The following is a 24,326-nucleotide window of genomic DNA, read 5'->3' on the forward strand; positions in this document are numbered from 1 at the left end:
TGACTATAAGATGTATTTCATGATAGACATCCCCATGTTCTACCACATCTTACATACACTATAGTATATTCAAGGTCTTTATCAAAACAACAATAGTATATCATAATATATCAATATGAAGAAAGATAAAGTCATTGCCATTAATAAAAGTGTAGATTATATTAAACAAAAGATCGTTTGTACAAAGAGTCATCAAAGCCCATAGCCACAAGTTGGCTCACTGGGCACCCACTCTTTCAAACCGATCGAGCGAGGCCATGTTTATTTCGGGCAGAAAGTTGATTGTGCTCGCTCGATCGGTGAACTTTTACCGATCGAGCGAGGCCATGTGAATTGCGAGCAGAAGGTTGCTGAATTTGTGCTCGCTCGATCGGTGAACTTTTACCGATCGAGCGAGGCCTTGTTATTTAAAAAAAAAAAAAATTTAGGCCTTTGATTGCTTGATTTTAATTCATGTATTGGATTAAATGTTTAGTATTTCATCCTGTATAAATCGTTATGATTTGAGAGATTAGTGCCCGAGTCCTCACATTATGGGTGTTCGAAAACTCAACTGCTTCTTTGTCACCTCTAATTCTACACAAGGAAGGATTCACTATAATACTTTGAGTATTTCAATGCCTGCAACTCCCCACTCCAAGACTAAGACATACCTAACTGCCTATCCCGAAACTCAAAGGTTGCTAGAAGACTTGACTATTACAACACCTTTCAATACCCCACTTCAGTTAGGACTTACCATACTGCCTAACTGAAACTTCTAGATTACAATAATACAAATCAATCCTCGACTGATAATTTCAAACTTTACTAATAAATTCCTCGACCGACTTTACAACACTGTGTTTACAACACTTAATTCTTTGCACAATTGATACTTCACTAGATATGATATATCTTATAGAGAGTGCTTGAATTCTTTGGATCAAAATAATTCTTTAATGTAAGCTTGAACTCTTCGAATAATGGCTTTCAGGTGCCTTGAAAAGATATCAGAGTTCTTTATGAGATGGAAGGTTTCTCAACTGGTCTTGATCCCTATTTATATACGAAGATGCAACAGTAAATTGGTTCAAAAATCTCCATACAAAAGAACTTGTTGCCTTGAATTTTCTTAAAGTTTATAAACTATGATATCCGTACCAAAAGACTATGTACCTATATTTCTGAGTATAATAGTGTACATGCTCTTGTTTGATTGCTTTACCTTTGGTAATGTCTGAGAGTTTCTCAACTGATATCTTCAAAATTTCCTTGAGAATCTTCAAACGAGTAAACTGATCAATTTTTCTCAATTGATCCATTTTATCTTATCATTTTTGCTCTTGACTTGTTGACTAAAGTTAAGATCGACTGGTTCTATTACTTCCATTTAAGTTTGTCCAGTTGATCTTGATTAAGTTGTGAGAGTCCGGTCGAGCACATCCAATTGCGGGTTCAAAGACTTAGTTCACTGAAATCCAATGACTTGTTTAGTTGAGTAACTCTGATAAATTATCCAAATTCGTCCAGTTGACTTACTTAATTTAGTTTCTTATTTTTGCCTTGGATTTATTTTGTTTAACACCAAAACTTGATAATTGGTTTCCCAAAAAATTCTGCCTTTTTGGTGCCTCTTGCCACCAAATACCAACATCGTCCCGAAATATAAATATGACACATCTCACTCTGTTTGCGTCCGTCAACTGCATAAACTCAAAGATGGTCTCAAGTGATCAGACCCACTATTCAGCAACAATAGGTTCGGTAGTACCCTTAAACTCACTGGCCCTATATCTTTGAATGAACTGCTTGAATATCAGGTTCGTAGCACCAGTAGGGTGGCCAGGTGCCCCATTAAACAGTTGAGCCTGCAGTATTTCTTGATATGTTCCCCTTTATCACGGCTATGCTCTTGAAACAGTGAGGCCAATCCAGCCAAAAACTGATTTTTCTAGTCATTAGCATCATTGGTGTTGGGATTCCTATGGGCAGCCATAATCCTAAATATCCAATACCATCCACATCACCAAATCACGATTTTATATACAGTTAACACGTAATCAATAACGTAAATAAACTCATAAATTTAAATTTTAAAACATAAATATTATAGACTTGTGACGGAAGTATCCGAGTCCTTAGCGAGATTGTATGCACGTGCTGTCTTACAGAACCGATCTCTCTGATACCAACTGTGACATATTCGAGGTCATCAAAATGCTTGCTCAAAAATAAAAATGTAAAAAGAAAATTTTGCGAAATATACTTACATTTAATCGTAAAGTCAAGCTTCATATACAAGTAAATAAATAAATATCATGCATTTAAAAGTTTAAAATCTCAAACTCCATAACCTTCTAACATGTAAAACTAGAAACTCTAGAAATGTATGAAACCCAACTAAGATTCAAAACATGTATCAAAAGAATTTATTCAAAATGTAACTAAATTCAAAAACAACATAAAACATGTCTCCGAATTTTATGTTAATCAACTTCTGATGGCTGTCCAGCATAGGAACTCAATATATAAGATGTCATTATCCCTGAAGTCAGAAGTCCTCTATTCACCTGTCTTGAACATGCAGAACAACTATGAAGAAGATTCGGAATACCGAGAACAGATCAATCAGGAAGATGTGTAAACACAGTTGTTTTCTTTTCTGAAAACTAGATATGTAAGTTTTAAAAAATATTCAAGTTTCACCTCTTTGAGGTTTATCAAGTTTTGGTTTTAATCAAGATTGTAGATTCTTGAAACATTTCGAGAATATTGTTGATGGTAAATTATAAGATATAAATGTACCTTAGAATGCAGTGATATAACCATCATCATGATGAGAAGAACCGCGGTCCAAGAGATGAAAAATATGTTGAGAGACAGGAAGTTTTGGAGGCATAAAATACATACATCACCAGTATCACGATTGGAAGAACCTTTGGATTCTTCTCCATTATTAGTGCAATATCTAATTTATTTCTTATTATTGCACCTAACTTTATCCTACGTGCAATTATGTTATCTTATGTGGGTGTGAACCCATGTGTTCTCGAAGAGGATACAATCAGTCAATTATATTATTTTACATGGGTTCACACCCATGTGTTATCATTATTGCATCTATCTTTATCCTACGTGCAATTATATTATTTTTTTAATTGCAGCTAAATTAGCCGTTTGTAATTGATGTAAATTAAAGGATACAGTTTTTTCGCGGATGAAATAGATATGATTGCAGTTATGGTTTGCTCAAAACCATCAATCTCATATCTTGAATAGAATGCAGTCCAGGGACATGGAATAAGGTTAGTTTTGATTACCCTTGACAAAGCTCGGTCTCAAAGAGAATATTATCAATTATTTGACAAACTTGTAGTTTGGTGATTATTGTTCTTAGCGGTTCTGTGTTTTGGTAATATGATGAATCCCTTTGATTTTGGTTAATTAAATGATCTTAAGAATAATGAATAACCCGCATGACATGTTTACAATTACTCTCATTTTAACTTCATTGTGCATTTTTCTGAAGTGACTTATCTTTCTTGCCGGTGGAGAATAAGCAAGCTGTGCTTTGAGTTTGACACAGAACCTTACTATCAAGCCTTGGACAGTAAGTTAAGGTGAGTGCTAATGGAAATTTTAATTTCTGCATCTTTTCTGTGTTTTTTGAAATGTAGCAAAAGTGTGACCTGATATTATTCCATTCTACAGAATCACGCATCTGCTGTCGGCGTAGAAATATACTCTCCAGTGAGTCATACGATTTTCAATCCTGCAGATATTATACATTGTTGTTTGAGTTCTCCTATTTTTAAAGTGTCTTTGTTTGAGCATTGGTTCTATGTTATGTGAACTTATTGTTTGAAGACAATGCGTAAATGATATTCTTGGTCATTTGAGCAACAAATTATTGATAACCAATTTATGTGATGCGCTTGGAGGTGTGATTCAAATGTCACTCACCTTTATTTTAATTGACAGGAGCCAAATTTTACTTCCTCTTTGTTCTTTATAATGATATGATAAGTACGAAACCTCTAATCAAATCGTTGTTGACGAGAGATGAGTGGAAAAACCCGGTGTTTGTTTTGGTATATAATTATCCATGCTCTTTGTCAACTTATTGATATTGTTTGTTTTCATAGCTTGTTGCTGTGATGTTAGATTTCACCTTCAAATATTAAATAACCGGAGAAGAATTGATAAAAAAAAAAATTCAAATTGATTAGTATGATTGCAGAGTAGTGTTGGGAATCTAATAACTTTATCTAGTAACTAATATTTGGAAATCATTTGATAAATATTTTGAAATTGTTCTCTAAATCCATGTCTCCATTAATCCATGATTCTTACTGCCTAACCATTCTCTTATGGCTTGAGAATTAACGTTGACCCAAATGCAACAGAAAGTGCAAAGCAAAGTAATTATGAACTGGTAAGTTATGATTTCATTAATTCTATTATTTTTTAGTGCTACAAATAAACCCGAGCATCTTGCATTTGCTTGTGCCAATCATTTTAAATTGTCATTATTATTTCTCGTAATACATCTATGACCCCCTAACCAAAATTTAAGTTTTACGTCTTATTTCATGATGCACAAGCCATAAAAAAAATTGTTTTGTATCTTGTGCAGGTGTGCTGTTCTGGACATGGAAATAATGATTTTCTCAGTGTGCTTCAACAATGAATTCGCCCAGAAACCATAACTCAGGTGTGCATGGACTCTAGATTCTAGAAATTTTATGATTCATGGTTTTCTTGAAGCTACAATTCATTGCGCAGAATGACTGTCTATGGTGGGTGGTTGTGGCACTGGTGATCTAAGGATTATGTATTGCAACTTAAGATTTGACATTTGGATTCTAAAGTTTTATTGGATATTTCATCTTAATACTATATGTAGCAACGATTATACTCTTAAACATTTTTTGGGATTGAATATTTCAGCACTCCTTTTCTGGGATTTGCACCTCAACATAACTTGAATCATGTTTAGCTTTCTAGAAAATTCACAGTAATTGAGGATTGTATTATCAAGTTGGTTCAAATATTTGTTTTTCAAATATTCTGGATAAAATTGGATCAGATATGTTTAACACGTGCAATTTATCGAATAATATATGCATACTCTTTAAGAAATGTGCTGCCAACTGTGTACAGGTGGAGACAATTTTAAAATTTACTCGTACATTTCTATGAACTTCAAATTTATGTCTAGCTCTGAATATTTCCATCGTATATTATGTTTTTTTGATCCAACATTTTTGTTGGTGATTGAAGGTGTTGGAGTTGGCAGGAAATGGTGCGCGTGATAGCAAGAACAGGATAATCCCGAGGCACTTGCTGTTGGCCATGAGCCATGAGGAACAATGAAGAGCTCAAGAAATTGCTGCAACTTGTATATTTGATATTTGGGTGTTCCGATTTGTATTGAATTAGAATTCTAATTTCGAGTGATTTTTAATACTAAAAAATTGTATACTAAATTTTATTTTTGAAATTTTAAATTTCGGTTTATTTATAATATTGAAATTTGTATATTATTTTTTTTAATTTTTTTTTGTTTTTATATATGGAAAACGACAACGGATAAAATCCGTTGTCGTAGGAGGTCTAAAACTGTTGTAACTGATGATATTATTAAAAGTACGCTCTTACGACAACAGATCAAATCCGTTGTCGTTACCCTCAAAGACAACAGATTTTATCCGTTGTCTTTGAGGGAAATAACAACGGGGGTGTACTTTTAACAACACCGTCAGTTACAACAGTTTTTAACCCCCTACGACAACGGATAAAATCCGTTGTCTTTTTGCATTTTTCTTGTAGTGACGTGCCATGCAACTACTCGCTTCCTCGCTACTTCGTCTCTTTTCCGACATCAATATCATTTACAGTATCTTTCTCACCTGCACCATTCAAGAATAGTGAGTCTAAAAACTCAAAAAACAAATTTAAATAATAGCAAATACATAATAAAATATCATAAAATGCGTAGGACATGATTGTAGCATAAGATTAAACTTTCTTTTCTTTTGGTGATGAGATACATGCAAATGTGGTAACCATTAGAGCACATCCATTTAGTCCATGATCATGTATATAGTTGCGCAACCTAAGTATCTAATTTTGTACAACCCATGCTAGCTGAAGCCAATATGTGTACCGTCCATATTAGCCAAAGTCAATATGCACATCTTTCGTTCTTTGGAAAAACCCTTCCCGAAGCTCATTCCGAGGCTCCAGTACCATACTGTCACCACAACAACACTCAAACATCAAAATTTAACTTTTCATGCTTCATAACTTCATGCTCATAAACCTCCATACAAGAATTCATGCTTCATAACGTCATGCTCTTTCTAGGCAACCCACGCGGGGGCATGCTCGTGTGTCCCTTCATGTGGGTGCCCTTTGGGAACCTTGCCTCAACCCATGCGGGGGCCACGGGCAGTAAAATTGTTCGTTTCCATTTTTTTATCTTGGATCGTACACATGCTCAATCAAATGCTTTCATACGCCTAAGAATCAACATCGCTCGTAGAAAAGACCTCCAAATGCACAACATAGAACTTTTCTAACAACCTATCCCCAAATTGATTTAAAAAAATGCATCAAAACACACTTCTACCATTCAGAAAAACCAAATTTTCACCCTTCAAACCCTTACAACCAAAAACTCATGTTCCTAATCATCGAGAATAGCTTACGTTTCACGGATACATGCCATCCCACACCATTATTTTAAAAAACATGAGGATTCCTTGCAAAAAAAAAAAATCACATAATTAGAGTACAAGCAACCATATAAAAATATCTATTATTACTTGGATGATGGTTCAAGAATTGAATAAAACATGTCTTTCTTCGGCGGTAGGGAGTAAACCGGACCTTGGGAATGCGATCTAGCATCTACACGAACGAACGAGAAATATTTCTTCACAAGATGTGCAGATTTCCGAAAAGAGGAAGGGAGAGGGGAGAAAGGCAACGTCCAAGTGAGAAAAAAAGGGAAAAAAAACTTTGACGCAGAGTTTTGACAGAAACATTATGGGCCAAAAGCAGGTCCGTCATAACTATTCTTGCCCTTGGTATCGAATCGAATTCAATTCATGAATTCAAATCCAATAATAACATATTATGTAATAAACCGACCGCATATAAATGCACTTTGAGATTGATGAATAACTTGATGCAAAACCGATCAAAATCTATTAGTAATGGCACACGACGCGAAATCTATTACTAATTATCCTAAAGTCTTTAGGAGATACATGGTCATCAATATTCGGAATAAGAGTAATCAAGGTGGAGTTTCAATATTTAGTAATATGACCTTTTTCATTCAAGATTAGTCAGGTTGCTGCAGCAATTTCAACCCCAATATAAGACCATGATTTCTGTATAGTTATTTCCACTAAACACCCCCGTGAAATATTGAAAATGCACACTTCTCCATTGTAAAATTTTAATAGGCATCTTCAACCCTGACCTTTTAAAAAATTAGCACACTCGACCCTTCAGATGAGTGATTGTTGCGCACGTGCCCCTCATGCGACTGGACAAAGATTTTGATATTTTTTTTGCACCAAATACCCTTGTAAAATATTAAAAATGCATATTTGACCCCTGTGAAAATAATTTTTAAATATACTCAACCCATAATACACAATTTTTATTAAAATCTAATTATAAAATATTTAACAAACATTTTTCGTTTTATTAATTTTATTTTTATTTTTAATTTTATTATGATTATTTAATTGTTTTTTAAAAAATATTATTATTTTATCTTGTTATCATTATTTTATTAAACTTTCTTCTTGTTTCCAACTTTTCCATAAAAAATGCATTCATAAACAAGATTTAAATACCTAAAATAACAAAATATTAAATCAAAATGATAAGTGCATGATAAGTACCAAACATTTTTAATTTTATTTATTCTTATTTTTTATTTTAAATTTATAATTTTTAATTAATTAATTTCAAAAAAAATTATTACTTTATCTCGTTATCACTATTTTATCAAATCACTTCATGTTTTCAACTTTTTCATTAAACACGATTCATAAATAAATATTTAAATATCTAAAAACACCAAAATATTAAACCAAATGATAAGTTCATGAATGTTACTTTTTTTATTTAGAATTATATATATAAGCATGCTATTTTTTATTATTTATTACAAATTATGCAATGTATATTCTCGAAAAATTTAAATTTTGGTTTAATAACATATAGTTCTAAATCGAAAAAGCAATATGTTTGAACTTATCAGTTTAGTTCAATATTTTGGTACTTTAAATTATTTAAATAATTATTTATGAATGCATGTTTAATGAAAAAATTGGAAATACGAAGTGAGTTTAATAAAATAATGATAACAAGATAATTTAATAATATTTTTTAGAAAATAATTAATTAATGATAATACATTTAAAATAAAAAATAAAAATTAATAAAACAAAAAGGTGTTTGCTAAATATTTATAATTGAATTTTATTAAAAATTGTGTATTATGGGTTGAATATATTTAAAAATTATTTTCACATGGGTCAAATATGCATTTTTAATATTTCACAGGGGTATTTGGTGCAAAAAAAATCAAAATCTTTGTCGAGTCGAATGAGGAGCGCGTGCACAACAATCACTCATCTGAAGGGGGCGAGTGTGCTAATTTTTTAAAAGGTCATGATTGAAGATGCCTATTAAAATTTTACATGAAAGAATTGTGCATTTTCAATATTTCACAGGGGTGGTTGGTACAAATAACTCGATTTCTGAAAGAGTAAGTACCTTGAAACCGGCCCCAGGACTTTGGATGGGTGCATTTCAAAAATGGCTTTTCGAACTTCAGCAGCCGAGAAAGGTGCCATCATTAACGGATGCATATCTTCTGCTACCTTTGGTTCCACAAACTCCTAACACATCGTTTAAGGCCCGAAAAGAAGAATTACTAGCCACTAGGAGAGAATAAAGATATTTAAAAGGGAAAATTGCATATATCACCCTTGTGAAATTTTGGGTTTGTTGATAACCCTCTATGAAATTTTTTAAGCTAATAACCCTCTGTTATTCTAGATTTATAGCATGCATACCCCTTTTGATTAAAAAATGACGAAAATACCCATGACTTTTATGAACTCTTTAATTTATCATTTATTTTATGTAGGGGTATTTTCGTCATTTTTAGCTGAAAAGAGTGTATATGCTACAAATCTAGAATCACAGGAGATTATTAACTTAAATAATTTTCATAGGGGGTTATCAGCAAACCCGGGATTTCATTAGGATGATATATGCAATTTTCCCTATTTAAAATAATCAATATTCACAATACTGGCTATACATTGTCGTCCTTAAGCCAAGCTCTTGTCTCCGATTGCATTCTTTTTATGTGATTTTGTCTTCGTCATTCTGTGCAAATATATGAAAGAATGTAGTATTTCGATATTCATTACATAGCCAATTTTTACGGGCCTTTTGTTTCCGATGGAGCCCTTCCCGATTAGAAAGTCTTTGAAGAGTCGACTCCAATTCCGAAATTCTTTGAGAATCCGCCCCATAGATGGGAATGTTGCAATTGGTTGAGAGACCAGAGTACGTCTCAAATTAGCAATCTTCTTACCCAACTAAAGACATTGACTTAAAAAGCACTTAAATAAGTTTAATTTTTTAAAGTGCTTTTATTAAAAAAGCAAAAGGTTTTAGCATTTGGATAAATGTTGAAAAAATGATTTTTAAATAAAAACAGAAGCAAAAGTCAAAAGCCAAATTTTTTGGCTTTTAAAAAAGCACGTATTTGGGCTTAAATAAGTGTTTTTTTAGAAATATCTGTTGTAACCAAACACTTAGGTTTTTTAAAAAACATTTTTTAAAAAAAAATAAGTGTTTTTCTTTGATTAGCTTCCGTAACCAAACACACTCTAACTAAACCTAGAACCTGCCCATTTCTTTGAGAACACCTTGACATTCAGCAAGTTTGGATTAGATCTAGGGATTTCCGTGATGGCTGGAGAAAAGACGACAAGTCCTCCTCAAGGAACCACATTGCAGAATCTCGTGAACCATCGAGTTTTTGAACGCAAGTTGCGTCCGAAGCTATCAGGTTGAGGGCATACGTCTACTTGGGCGTCACCAAAAAAAAAAAAAAAAAAGGGACCACTAATGTTTGAAAAATAATCAACTAGGGCCCTTCCGGACATTGATCAAATCGTCAATCCAAAGGTTAATCAAAATGGGCCGAAAATGGAACCCATAAAATTTCAAATTGCTCACGTTTAATAAGGATAAAGCGTATCCAAGGAGGAGTTGCAAAAGAAATAAAAGAAATCCAAGTTGCTCAAAAACAGGACCATATCCTGAGCGTGTGCATAAGATCACTCATATTACATGCCTCAATAATCTCGTGGAACCGAAAAATTGACTAATACTACTATAGTCTGTTTTTTAGCATGTATCTTAATTTTGAGATATATTAACAAATTTATATTCATGATATGATTAGATCTGCTCCATAATTTCGAAAAAAAGTAATATTTTTTATACAAAAAGAATTAAATTTTTATGCGCTAGATTGGGTTGGTGATCCGTCTCAAAAAATTAAATCATGAACGGTCTCATAAAAGTTTTTTTGTTAATTTTTTTTTAAAAAAATGAATAAAATTCTATAATATAGATATAGATATATACGTATATATATAGACACACACACATTAACCATAGTAACTGTTAATCTATTTAAGAAATGAAATTTCTTTTGGATTTCCTTCATAGATATTATTTTAAATAGAGAAATTAATAAAAAAATATTCTTCAATGTCAACAACAATTATTGCGTAAACTATTATAATAACATTATAAAATTCTTAAAAATAATAAATAGATAACAAATTTAAAAATAATTCCAAGTTGTGACAATGTTGACCTCAAAAAAAATGCCACACGACCACGTCATCTTATGATATTAGGAAAGCAAATTGCCGTAGCAATAAAGTTTGTTGAAATGCCAACTATGCCCTCAGATATCCAAGACATCAAGCAATGTTGCACAATTTTTTTTCTCTCAATACATTTAAAGAATATATTTTATTGAGTGGCTGCTTGTCATCAAAAGATGGTAGATTGGAAAAGTACTGACCCCAAACATGAATACAAGTATGCAACACTACCAATTTGAAAATCTTTTGGAACACATAATACACACGTACATGTTTGCCACATACATGGTATACGATATACACGTGTATATTACACACATATGTCTCTATATAACTCGTACAAATTAGGGTAAAAATCAAAATGATCATCTAAATTTCTCTATTTTGTGTTTTGGTCAATTAATCATTCGAATTTGGGTTTTGATAATATAATTCAATTAGTTTATTTTTTGGCTTTTAATCTTTTGTGAAATGATAACATCACTCCTATCTAGAGTTGTCAAAATGGGTTGGATCTGCTGTGTAATCTTGTTCCATTAAATATACGGGTTGGACTTATAAATTTTCAACCCTCATAAATGACGGGCCACCCCGCCTCGCCAAGTGATGGATTGTGTAGAGTTACGGGTCAACTTGTCCCAACCTGCTAAATATAAATAAAAAAAGTGGGTCAGCTATCCCACATCGTCAAATAGATAGACGGAGGTTGTAATTTCCCAACCCACTCCACCCCGCTAATCAGAAGTTTTTGGTGAGTTGCGAGTTGGTCCGTCTCGTCAAATTCGTTTTGACAGCTCTGCTCTTATCACATTAGCGTGACTATCAACATTTTTCTGATATTAATTAATATTTTCAATGTCACATCATCATTCTAATAAAAAAATATTAAAAATTAAAATATAACATATCTTACGGTACCAAAATCAAAATTTAAATACCGACATAACAAGAACATAAAATAGACAAACCTAGAAGATATTTTGACTATTTTCCCTAAATATTAATAACATTATAATTTTATCAAGATAAATATCATTATAAATATATTAACATATCTAGCTTCATCATTAAAAAAATAAGTAATTTAATTTAAGAATATAGTTCAAGTATTATTTGCTAAATGTGCATACTTATAATAAAATAAATACAAAAATTATTAGTAAAAGTACTACTTATACAAATTAAAATACATAACGAATTAGATCCAGCTTTATTCATATACATGAAATACTGATAAAGTCGTTTAATACATGAAAGGTGCATGAAAAATAACTAAATCGGCAAATACGAACTAAATAGTTGTTTTCTTATGCCACAGTATGTCGGCACAAATAGACAATAGTCATAAATATCTACACCTATTTATTAAACAAGAATGCCTTAGAGAAACTATTTGGTCTCTTCTAGTAAAAAAAAAAAGAAATTATTTGATCTCTTGGTATGACACCCTAATTTTGAAATTTCAAATTATTTAAAAAAAAAAAGAAATAATTAATATAATTCATTATGTTTTAAATACTCTTTATGGTTAATATTTTAACCCAAAAACATTCATTTTTTGTTCCTATAAATTTATTAGATTTTTTTTCGAAATTAATTTTAATAAAAAAATCAAATTTTTTGTCACACCCAACGGATGTGTGTAAATACACTAATATATATATATATATAACAAAAAAATATTTAAGAGAAGTAGAGCGTATGAGATTATCTATAGCGTATTTTAAAAATAAGTTGACTTGAAAATTTTATATATACTAGCCATCTGTAACATACGTATCTTTAAATTTTATTTTTAAATATTTGATTTTTTTAATATATATATATATATATATATAATTTTGCTATCCTGCTCACTCACCGTACCCACCTAATGTGCCCACCATGAGGTGGCACTCAACTATTGGATGTGATGAATTGTGCGTCCAATAGTTGAGTGCCACCTCATGGTGGACACATTATGTGGGCACGGTGGGTGGGTAGGATAGCAAAACTCTATATATATATATAATAAATGAAACATAAAAGTTTAAAAATTAAGAAGCAAATAAAACGTGTAGTGGGGGATTGGGGGAAAAAATGGGTAAAAGTGACTTAGGGATAATTCAGTCCTAACACATAAAAAAATCAAATAGTTATTCTACGACATTGAATTATTATAATATAGAAAGAAAAGTTTAAAAATTAAAAAGCAAATAAAACGTGTAGTGGGAGGATTGGGGGGAGAAAATGGGTGAAAGTGGCTTAGGGATAAATTTAGTTCGAACAAATAAAAGGCCAAACCGTTATTCTAAAACATGAAACTATTATAATATAGAAAGATTCAAAAATTTGTACAGGATAACCCCTCTTATGGGCTTATATGAAATAATGAGTCTTGATAAAATATTTTAATAAATAATTAAATATTATTGAGTCCAATACGTCAAATCATTCATGGAAGATAATCGAGTTGGATAATAACCCCTCATAAATAAATTATATTTTAACTCAGATCTTTTGTCGGATGAATGAATGTGTGAGATATGCCAAATGCCAATTAAATGAAGCGGAATTTAAACAAGCAACTAAACACCACTGAACGATTGTTTAAATAATGGAGTTCTTACTTGATGGCTGGAATGTTTGACCATGCAACCAACTAAATGTGAATGTGCACATGCGCTGTCCAAAATGTGACTGCACAAATTGAATTTGATCTATCTACGGGCTTCTGCACCAAGGAGAGCTCCCTATAATTAAAGCTCCCCATGGCCTATTTCGATATCCCAACAAGTATTCGACCCAAATCTCTAGAGAACACAAATGTTTGTGAGTGTTCTGTTGTATGAATTTGTGCAATTATTTTCTTCATTATAATCGGATTGAGATTTTGAGAAATTGATTGTTCGTAAACACTTGTACCATGATTAATGTAGCTTTTATGTTGTTGTTTTCCGTTATTCTGCTTTTCTTGGTGTAAAATTCTCGTTGGGTTTTTAGTCGCTTCGATTAATCCGTGATAAATGGAATGAGAGCCAAAGTTATACATCGTGCGAAAGCTTGATGGAAAAGTCCTAAGAAAATTGTCAATTAGGAGGCTCCAGTATTTCATAGGAATTTTCTTTGTGATCGAAATCAAGTTTAAGGTGCAAAAGAAATGGTCGGAGAAGGATGGGAACCTAGAATCAACAAGTTTGACGGTACCAATTTCATGTTATGGAAATTACGGATAACAGATTTTTTGTATAACAAGAATTTGCATCAACCTTTATTAGGAAAGAAGCCTGAGAAGATGACGGACGATGAGTGAGAGCTTTTTGACCGACATGTGTTAGGAATAATTCGGTTGACCTTGTCGAATAATGTGACACATAATGTTTTAGAGGCAAAAACTACGGAGGAGGTGATGTTCATTCTGTCGGATATGTATGAGAAGCCGTCAGCAAACATCAAATTACACCTTATAAAATAGTTGCGTTACTTGAAGATGGAAGAAGGTGCTTCAGTGAAAACACATATCAAGAAGTTTGACACAATCTTTTCTCAGTTAGCATGGGTTAAAATCAATTTTGACGATGAAGTTAGAGCACTTATTCTTTTGATATCTTTACCAAATGTCTGGGAGCCGATGCGGGCCACAATCATCAATTCTGTAGGCGAAGAAAAACTGCAATATAATTATGTAAGACATCGAATTCTTGTTGAAGAAGTTCATAGGATGAGTTTTGGTGAAGTAACATCATCCAGTTCAACTCCAAATCTTGAGAAAAAAAGCGGTGGGCGGAGTGCGAAAAAAAGTGCTAACCGATGTTACAATAGATCCAAGTCAAAGAAAGAAAAACACAAAAATTCATGTCAAAAAATTCCGAGGTGTTGGAATTGTGGTGAGACTGACCACTTTAAAAATAACTGTAAATCATTGAAGAACAACACCTTGTGATAGAGGTACATGATATTTTATTACTGAAAGGAATTTTATTCCTTGATATTTTCGGCCCTTAATTAATTGGATATTATAAGATTTTGCTTTCTAGACAAGATAAAATATATGGTAAATATCCTATATATATATCGATTGTGTTAAATATATATTTGCCAAGTTTAAATCATGTCTTGATAAGGTGATTATTTGATATAATATAATTCGATATTATAAAGATTTGATTTGCAAGATTTGATAGAGTTTATTTCCTACTAAAAGATAGTTGCTTATTCTTGTAGGACTTTATCTAAAGAAATCTTCAAGATTTGAATGCTAATTTATAAAAGGGGATTTCACGCACAAGATGAACAAAAGCTTCAGACGTACAATTCTCTGCGCATACTCTGAAGAATTCTGTTGAAGAATTTGAAGAACTCTAAAGCAAGGTTTGCAACCATTATTGTTGCATGTCCCCGTGTTGCCGTTCGTGTTGAAGACATCAGAGACAACACTGTGGGAACTGTGTTGTTGAAGATCTTTTCTGTCTCTTCAATTTAGGCTACGGGAGTTGCATCCAATTTTTTTTATACTCTGTTGTATTTTAGGATGCAAGTTTGATTTCTCAACTTGTTGAGAAATTTATGATTTAATGACTTTTCGTAAAATTACTAGGATTGCTTTGTAAGACTGATCTTACGTTTACTAGTAATATTTAGCCCTAAGGCACCCGCACGAGTTTTTATACTCGTGCAAAATTATTTACTTGTCTTTTATTTACGCTTTAACTTTTCGCTGCACTGTGTTGTCTGTGGTGTTACAACACAAAGGACAACACTTCCTATTTTACATAACCAACCACGTACACCGTTTTTTTCATGTGGCATCAGAGCCACCACTTGACTTTACTATGTGAGTTCCTGGTTTGTGTTACAGGTTAGTTATGGACACTCCGTACACAAGTGCAATTCGTCCACCTATTTTGGATAGAACAAATTACGGCCCTTGGAAATTGAAGATGAGCATGTACATCCAATCCATTGAGTCCAGGGCTTGGCAACGTGTTCTTGACGGTTGGTCACCACCTATGAGAGATGATGATGTACCAGGACCAAAGCCAAGATCACAATGGATAGCCGAGGAGAATACTACGACTATTTATAACGCTAAAGCTCTTAATTCTATGTTTGTTTCTGTTGATATGAATATGTTTAATCTAATTGGTACTTGTACTTGTACTAGGGATGCTTGGGAGAAACTGCAAACCCATTGTGAAGGCTCGGCAAGTGTTAAGAAAACAAGGATGTGTCTCATAACTTCAAAATTTGAGAAAATGAGAATGAAGGAATCTGAGACCATCATGGAATATAATGGAAGATTGAAAAGCCTTGCAAATGAAGCATCTGTTCTTGGTGATCCTATTTCAAACGAGAGACTTGTATCCAAAGTGCTTCGTTCTGTCCCCAAAAGATTTCACACCAAGGTTTGTGCTATAGATGAATCAAAAGATACATCTATAATGGGTTTGGATAAGTTAATTAGTTCTCTTCGCACCTATGAGATGGAGTTGGAAGCCGAAGATGACTCAAAAGGTAAGTCTATTGCCTTTCAAGTATCTAATGATGTTTACAATGATTTTTCTGAAGTTCAACAGGAAGTAAAGGAATCTGATCTTGAAGAGAATTCAATTGCTTTGATCTCGAAGAAGTTCACTGATTATCTCAAGGTAATGAAAGAAAAGAAGGATGTGAAAGGTACACAACCTTCAAAATTCCCTAAACTGCCTACTTCAGAGAAGCCTCAAAAATCTGCTGCTACTCGGGGATCTCGACAAAGGTATGTGTAAGAGTGGGTGCCCAGTGAGCCAACTGTGTGGCTATGGGCTTTGTTGACTCTTTGTATAAACAATCTTTTGTTTAATATTATTTACACTTTTATGGCAATGACTTTATATTACTTCATATTGTTATATTATGATATACTATTGTTGTTTTGATAAAGACCTTGAATATACTATAGTGTATGTAAGATGTGGTAGAACATGGAGATGTCTATCATGAAATACATCTTATAGTCACTGTATATTCTAAAACCGTTCCTAGTCGATTGAGCCGTCCGATAATAAGGATAAGGATCGCTCGAGTTTGAGACTAGCATTTGCGATGCGGAGTACCACGTTTCATTGGTAGGGAACATGGAGATGTTCGAAGCATGCAAATGGATATTCATAGGATGAATAGTCGAACTACCCTATCCGGACTTTCCAAGTGGTTATCACTTATCGAGTGGATAAAGTCCGCGGTTTTGGTTGTACACCATTAGTCCTTACGACTTGAAACATCATGGAGACTCTATATGCTAGTGCTGTGCTTTGACTCGTTTACCGACTCTATGGGGGTCATCAGGTGTCGAGATTGGGTATAGTTACGACACATATAGGAGTCAATGCATTGTTGTCAAGGATTCACCACATACTTGCGAGTGTGGATATCCTATGCGATCTGAGGAGATATTAGTGTGACAAATCTCTGGCCAGAGTACTTGATGTGATTTAAGAAATGGTTTCTTAGTAGCACATGCGATGTCACTAATTTGATCTTCAAGATGCATTGCATAGTTATCGAATCTTGAGCGACTCTCGATATACCAATGGTTGTTGATTCGATCGGGATATTTGGATGAAGGGACCGTACTGTACGTTAACCAAAATCTACTGGTTCTTGTAGGCACTATCAGTGATACCTAGGGAATCATGGGGCGATGTTGCTAGGCGCTTTACCATGATTCGTTGGGCAAGTCGGAAAGTGTTGTTCCGAGTCACAAGGAGTTGTGAGCCCACGGCTAGCTGTATCCCTGAACCATTGAGGGTCACACAGTGTAATGGAGTTTTAATCCCCGTTGAGATAGTTAAATTTAAAGAGTTAAATTTAATGAACTAAGGAGTTGGACTTCTTAAATAAGAGTAAGGGAGTAGGATTTCCTAAAATGACATAGGGATGGACATTTTTGGAAACCACTGAATTCGGATTCAGGAAAATTTATTTTGACTTTAAAACGTGCAGAAATGGTTTCTGTGCACATTGGTGAAATCGTTTCATCAATCGGAGTCACGATGAATTTTATATTAATTTCTGAACGAGTGGGCTTTGCTTGTCGGGCCCCAGCTTATGACTAATGGGCCCTAAGGTGTTAGTGGCCTGCATTATAAATAAGTTATTTCAGTACAGAAATTACACACAACAGGTCATAATTTTTGAGAGCAAAAATTCGAAAACCCTATTCTCTCTCAAAGAATTTCGGCCGTCCCCTTCCTGCTCTGCCCGAGAAAATTCCGGTCTGTGATTTTGAATCGCAGTAAGGAATAACGAATCAAATTCGTGTATTCTCTTCGCAGAAAACTTCTGATAGATTTTCTAGTGCAATCTATCAGAGGGATTAAACCTCTGTTCGTGGACCTGATTGAAGGCGTTCATCGGTTCCAGGGAGAGACAACAAGAGCAGAATTGTTCTGTTGGTGTCCATTAATCTCGTTGCGAGATTTGAGGTAAAATTTATTTAATTGTTATTTGAATTTTACACACACGTAATTCAATCGATGAACGGTTGATACCCATACCATGGAAACGTTCCATGAAAATTTTTTAAACTTCCGCTGCACCGGGTATCAATCGTAATTGGTCTGGGAACTCGCCAGTTTTCCAACAGTGGTATCAGAGCCAGGTTGCTCAGATCAATCGATTGAATAATCAATTGTACAAAATTTTTGAGTCTCGGTTTATGAAACAAAATAAATATTTTTAATAAAAAAATTTTTCCGGGGCAAAACCCGGGCAGCGATTGGATCGCTGCCCGGTGGGGCAGCAATTGTTGCTGCCCCGGGTGGCGCACGGCGCCGCCCAAAGGGGGCGCACGGCGCCGCCCAAGGCGGCGACTGTCGCCGCCCAGGGCGGCGCACGGCGCCGCCCAGGGCAGCGCTGTGCGCTGCCCAGCGCAGCGCTGGGCGCTGCGCAGGGCGGCGCTCGGCGCCGCCCAGGGCAGCGCACGGCGCCGCCCAGGGGCGGCGCCAGGCGCTGCCCTAAGGGGGCAGCCGGGCTGCCCCCGGCCCGCGCCCGGGTGCGGGCCGGCCCGGGAGTGTCCCGGGCGGCCCGCGGGAAAAATTATATTTTAATTTTAATATTTAAAATTTTATTTTTGGTCCGGTCAAAAATTGTTTTTGATTGGTTCACGAGATTTCGGATCGAATTGTTCGAGTCCGTAAATTTTAAAATTGATTTTGGATAAATTTGAATTTTTGGAAAATTTTAATATTTTATCCGTAAATTGAATTTTGAAATCAATTATTTTGGTACAATTGATGATAAGATATGATCTTATGATATATTAGATAAAATATGATTTTATTTGTAAAATTGGATTTTATAAGATAAAATATGATTTTATTTGATATGGAGATAAAATATGATTTTATATGTGAAATGTGATTTTATATATAAAATATGATTTTATCTTGTTTAAATTTGAATTGCCACAGCATGTTATCCAATAAATTAATTTTGAATTAAATGTTATTGGATAAGGATGATCGATTGCCATGACCAATTTTGTAGGTGTATGTTAGGAATTTACATTTTGTCTTTATTGTTGTTGGTTTTATTAATGGGCCTGGTTTATGGCCCGATATGAATGTCATATGTAATAAAAGTGGGCTTGGTTTATAGCCCGTTCCCACCCCCTAAAAATGTATCCCCTACTTGTCATTGTTATTTAATTGTAAATACATTAGATTTAGTGGGAGATCAAGATTTGAAGATGGTGGGCCCAGCAGACAATGAAGACTGAAGAAATGTAAATTGGAAGCATATGTAATAGGATTGCATTTGCATACTGCATATTACCTAGGATTGGACTAAGACCCGTGATTGGCAACCACGGGTCAATTAGAAATGGAATCGATCATCCTATATAATATGTGATATTATGATTGTATGCATGTTTAGACATAAATTGCGTGAATCCGGCAATGCATGCAATAAATTAAAAATGATGAGACAAATATTTTTATAAATAAAATCCCTCATTTTAAATATGATTTAAAATTTATATCAAGATAAATAAAGGAAATTTAAATATTGTTTAAATGTTCCTACCTTCCATCAACGGTCAATGTATGTGATGCTACCCGCGGATACGGTCCGGCTCATATTATTGGGGGGGACCGTCCGTCGGAAAGCTGTACATTGGATCGACAAATGTTGTAAGTTGGGTGGAACTCCCATGGGATCGGCTCATATTATTGGGGGATCCACATGGCGACCGTCCATCACAACTTAATATTGATGGGTCATCTTGACATGTCACTTTAAACGGCGTCATATTATTGGGCCCTTATTGGACATGAGGTAAAAACATGGGGGTTGCTTTGGAAGCAATTGGGCTCTACCTTTTGAGAATTATGGTTGGCTGATATTATTCGGGACCATAAGTTTGTCAATTGGACTCCATGTTCTCACTAAGGAAAAAGTTTCCCGTTTTCACTAGAGGGTGGTGAAATCGTTAAAATAGTGGGAGTGAGATTCATAAAATAAAATTCGCCAATTTTATGTCTTAGTAAATTATTTAAACAATCATCGATAATTGTCTGTTTTATCTCAGTAATCCACATGTTTCTGTTCTCCAACAAAACAAACTTATTGACGCAAACAATACAGAATGATTCCATAAGTTAAGATTGTCCTAAGTTCGGAAAAAGATTTTCTAAGTGTTAGAAAAGGCTTCTCCGAAAACAGCCCCGGCTAATGTAACTGCCGAAAGGTTGGCCGAATTAGAGAAATGGTTGGACCATGATCTCAAGGCCAAATGTTACATGAAAAATGGACAAGTCTAAACAAGTTTGCCATCACTGCAAGAAACCCGGTAATTGGAAACGTAACTGCAAAGAATACCCCAAGCAGTTGCGAACTGCAAAGGGTATGTTTTACATTGAAATAAATGTTTTTCTTAATACTACTTCTTGGGTATTGGATACCAGATGTAAATCTCATATTTGCAATGAGTTGCAAATGATAACAAGAAGTAATAGGATAAGGATGGGTGAGACCCAGTCAAGGCTCGGGAATGGTTCCAGAGTTAAATCCATAGCTATGGGAAATATTTATTTTTGCAGAACGGTTTTAAGTTACTTTTAATAGATGTTTTATTTGTTCCAGATTTAATTAAAACATTATTTCTGTTTCTATGCTAGATAGAGATGGTTATTCTTGCAATTTTGTGAATGAGATTTGCAATATTTACAAGAATGAATGTTTAATTGGAAATGGACAATTTGAAAACGATCTATACAACTTAAAACTAAAAGACGTTCCAGTGAATTGTATTGACAAACCGGCGACAACAAACAAAAGGAAAATCGATAGTCAAAACCCGGCAAACCTTTGGCACGCTAGACTAGGTCATATTTCCTCAAGGAGGATGAACAAGCTAGTGGGAGAGGGCATGTTTGATATGTCTGATATTAACTCTCTACCTACTTGTGAATCCTGCCTAAAAGGGAAAATGACTAAATCTCCTTTTAAGGGGAAGCCTGAGCGTAGTCAAAATCTGTTGGATTTGATCCATACAGATGTTTGTGGTCCATTTAGAGTAGGGACTCAACATGGCCACACCTACTTCATTACCTTTTATGATGATTATTCAAGGTATGGGTATTTATATTTAATGAAATATAAGTCTGAAGCATTTGAAAAGTTCAAAGAATTCAAGGCTGAAGTAGAAAACAAGCTAGGTAAAAGTATTAAAGCACTTCGATCGGATCGAGGTGGAGAATACTTGAGTACCGAGTTTTTGGACTATCTGAAAGAGAATGGGATTCTCTCTCAGTGGACTCCTCCTATGACACCACAGCTTAATGGTGTATCGGAGCGTCGTAATCGAACTTTGTTGGACATGGTTCGATCTATGATGAGCTTCACTGAGCTTCCACCTTCGTTTTGGGGCTATGCGCTTGAAACGGCGGTATTGTTGTTGAACAACGTCCACACTAAAGCAGTGGACAAAACACCATACGAGTTATGGAATGGCAAAGCTCCTAAGTATTCGTACTTGAGGATTTGGGGATGTCCTGCTTACGTGAAGCGGACAGTGGGAGATAAGTTGGATAGTCGATCCAGCTTATGTTATTTTGTAGGGTATCCGAAGAATTCAATCGGATATTATTTCTATTATCCTGCTGAAACAAAGGTGTTTGTTTCACGGAATGCCACCTTCTTGGAGAAGGAGTTCTTATTGGATAAGAAAGGCGAGATGATGGAACTCGAAGAAGTTCGAGAAGAACCCGAAATACAAAATAACGATCCCACACCTCAGGAACCATTGCTGGACACGCCTGCACCTAGAAGATCCGAGAGGACTTCTAGACCTCCAGTTCGATATGGTCTTCTTCTTGAAGAGGGTCAAGATGAACCCGACATTGGATGTGATCCAAGAAGCTTCAAGGAAGCAATTTCTGATGCGGATTCGAATTTATGGCTTGAAGCTATGCAGTCAGAATTGGATTCGATGCATACTAACCAAGTCTGGACTTTAGTGGATCCTCCCGATGGAATTGTTCCAATAGGGTGTAAATGGATCTACAAAAGAAAGCTTGGGCCTGATGGTAAGGTATTGACCTACAAGGCGCGATTGGTGGCTAAAGGTTATACTCAAAGGCAAGGAGTTGACTATGACGAAACCTTTTCACCAGTTGCAATGTTCAAGTCCATAAGAATCCTTATTGCCATAGCTGCATGGTATGACTATGAGATATGGCAAATGGATGTGAAGACTGCTTTTCTTAATGGAGACATTAAGGAAGAAATCTATATGAAGCAGCCTGAGGGGTACACATCCATGGGAAGCGAGCATAAGGTATGCAAGCTTCAGAGATCAATTTATGGTCTAAAACAAGCATCAAGAAGTTGGAACCAGAAATTTGATGAAACAATTAAAGACTTTGGTTTCATCAAGAACCCGGAGGAACCTTGCGTGTACAAGAAAGTAGTTAAGGATGCGGTGACATTCTTAGTACTTTATGTTGATGACATCCTACTCATTGGGAATGATGTAGGGATGTTGCAGTCAACAAAGATATGGTTATCAGGTAGATTTTCGATGAAGGATTTGGGTGAGGCATCCTACATTCTTGGGATACAGATCTATAGGGATAGATCTAAGAGAATGATAGGACTCACTCAATCAACCTACATCGATACCATATTGAAACGGTTTTCAATGGATGGGTCCAAGAGAGGACATCTACCCATGTGTCATGGAGTTTCTCTATCCAAGTCTATGTGTCCCAAGACTGATGCAGAGATAGAGAATATGACACATGTACCATATGCGTCAGCTATAGGTAGTATCATGTATGGGATGATATCTACCAGACCGGATGTAGCATTTGCTCTGAGTGTCACGAGCAGATATCAGTCTAATCCTGGTCAGATGCATTGGAAAGCCGTGAAGGACATTCTTAAGTACTTGCGAAGGACTAAGAATATGTTCATGGTTTATGGAGGACGAGAACTCAAACTGGAAGGCTATACCGACTCTAGCTTCCAAAGTGATGTGGATGACTCAAAGTCAACCTCTGGATTTGTGTTCATGCTCAATGGCGGTGCTGTCTCTTGGAAGAGTTCCAAGCAGGACACCACAGCGGATTCCACCACTGAGGCTGAATACATTGCAGCATCAGCTGCTGCTAAAGAGGCCGTTTGGATGAGGAATTTCGTCCAAGAGTTGGGCGTCATTCCTGAATTTGTTGGTCCAGTCCCGGTGTACTGCGACAACACGGGTGCCGTTGCTCAAGCAAAGGAACCAAGGTCTCATCAAAGATCCAAACACGTACTGAGGAAATACCACATAATCCGGGAGATTGTGGAAAGAGGAGACATCAGTGTCGAACGAGTGGCCTCTGCAGACAATATCGCTGATCCACTTACTAAGCCTTTGCCAGGACCATTGTTTGACAAACATCGCGAAGCAATGGGTCTACGTAGTATGACTAGTTGGCTATAGGGCAAGTGGGAGATTGTAAGAGTGGGTGCCCAGTGAGCCAACTGTGTGGCTATGGGCTTTGTTGACTCTTTGTATAAACAATCTTTTGTTTAATATTATTTACACTTTTATGGCAATGACTTTATATTACTTCATATTGTTATATTATGATATACTATTGTTGTTTTGATAAAGACCTTGAATATACTATAGTGTATGTAAGATGTGGTAGAACATGGAGATGTCTATCATGAAATACATCTTATAGTCACTGTATATTCTAAAACCGTTCCTAGTCGATTGAGCCGTCCGATAATAAGGATAAGGATCGCTCGAGTTTGAGACTAGCATTTGCGATGCGGAGTACCACGTTTCATTGGTAGGGAACATGGAGATGTTCGAAGCATGCAAATGGATATTCATAGGATGAATAGTCGAACTACCCTATCCGGACTTTCCAAGTG

The 24,326-nt window shown here is 35.1% G+C and overlaps 1 long non-coding RNA gene across 1 annotated transcript; it reads left to right on the forward strand.

Moving 5' to 3' along the window:
* The first annotated feature begins 3,121 nt into the window (after window positions 1-3,121).
* On the forward strand, window positions 3,122-3,966 carry LOC140867794 (uncharacterized). Its single transcript, XR_012145268.1, has 3 exons — window positions 3,122-3,287; window positions 3,512-3,602; window positions 3,694-3,966. It is a non-coding gene; the product is annotated as an uncharacterized lncRNA (long non-coding RNA).
* Window positions 3,967-24,326: the final 20,360 nt, after the last annotated feature.

The sequence above is a fragment of the Henckelia pumila genome, chromosome 4 (assembly GCF_033568475.1).
Source record: "Henckelia pumila isolate YLH828 chromosome 4, ASM3356847v2, whole genome shotgun sequence".
Taxonomy (NCBI): domain Eukaryota; kingdom Viridiplantae; phylum Streptophyta; class Magnoliopsida; order Lamiales; family Gesneriaceae; genus Henckelia; species Henckelia pumila.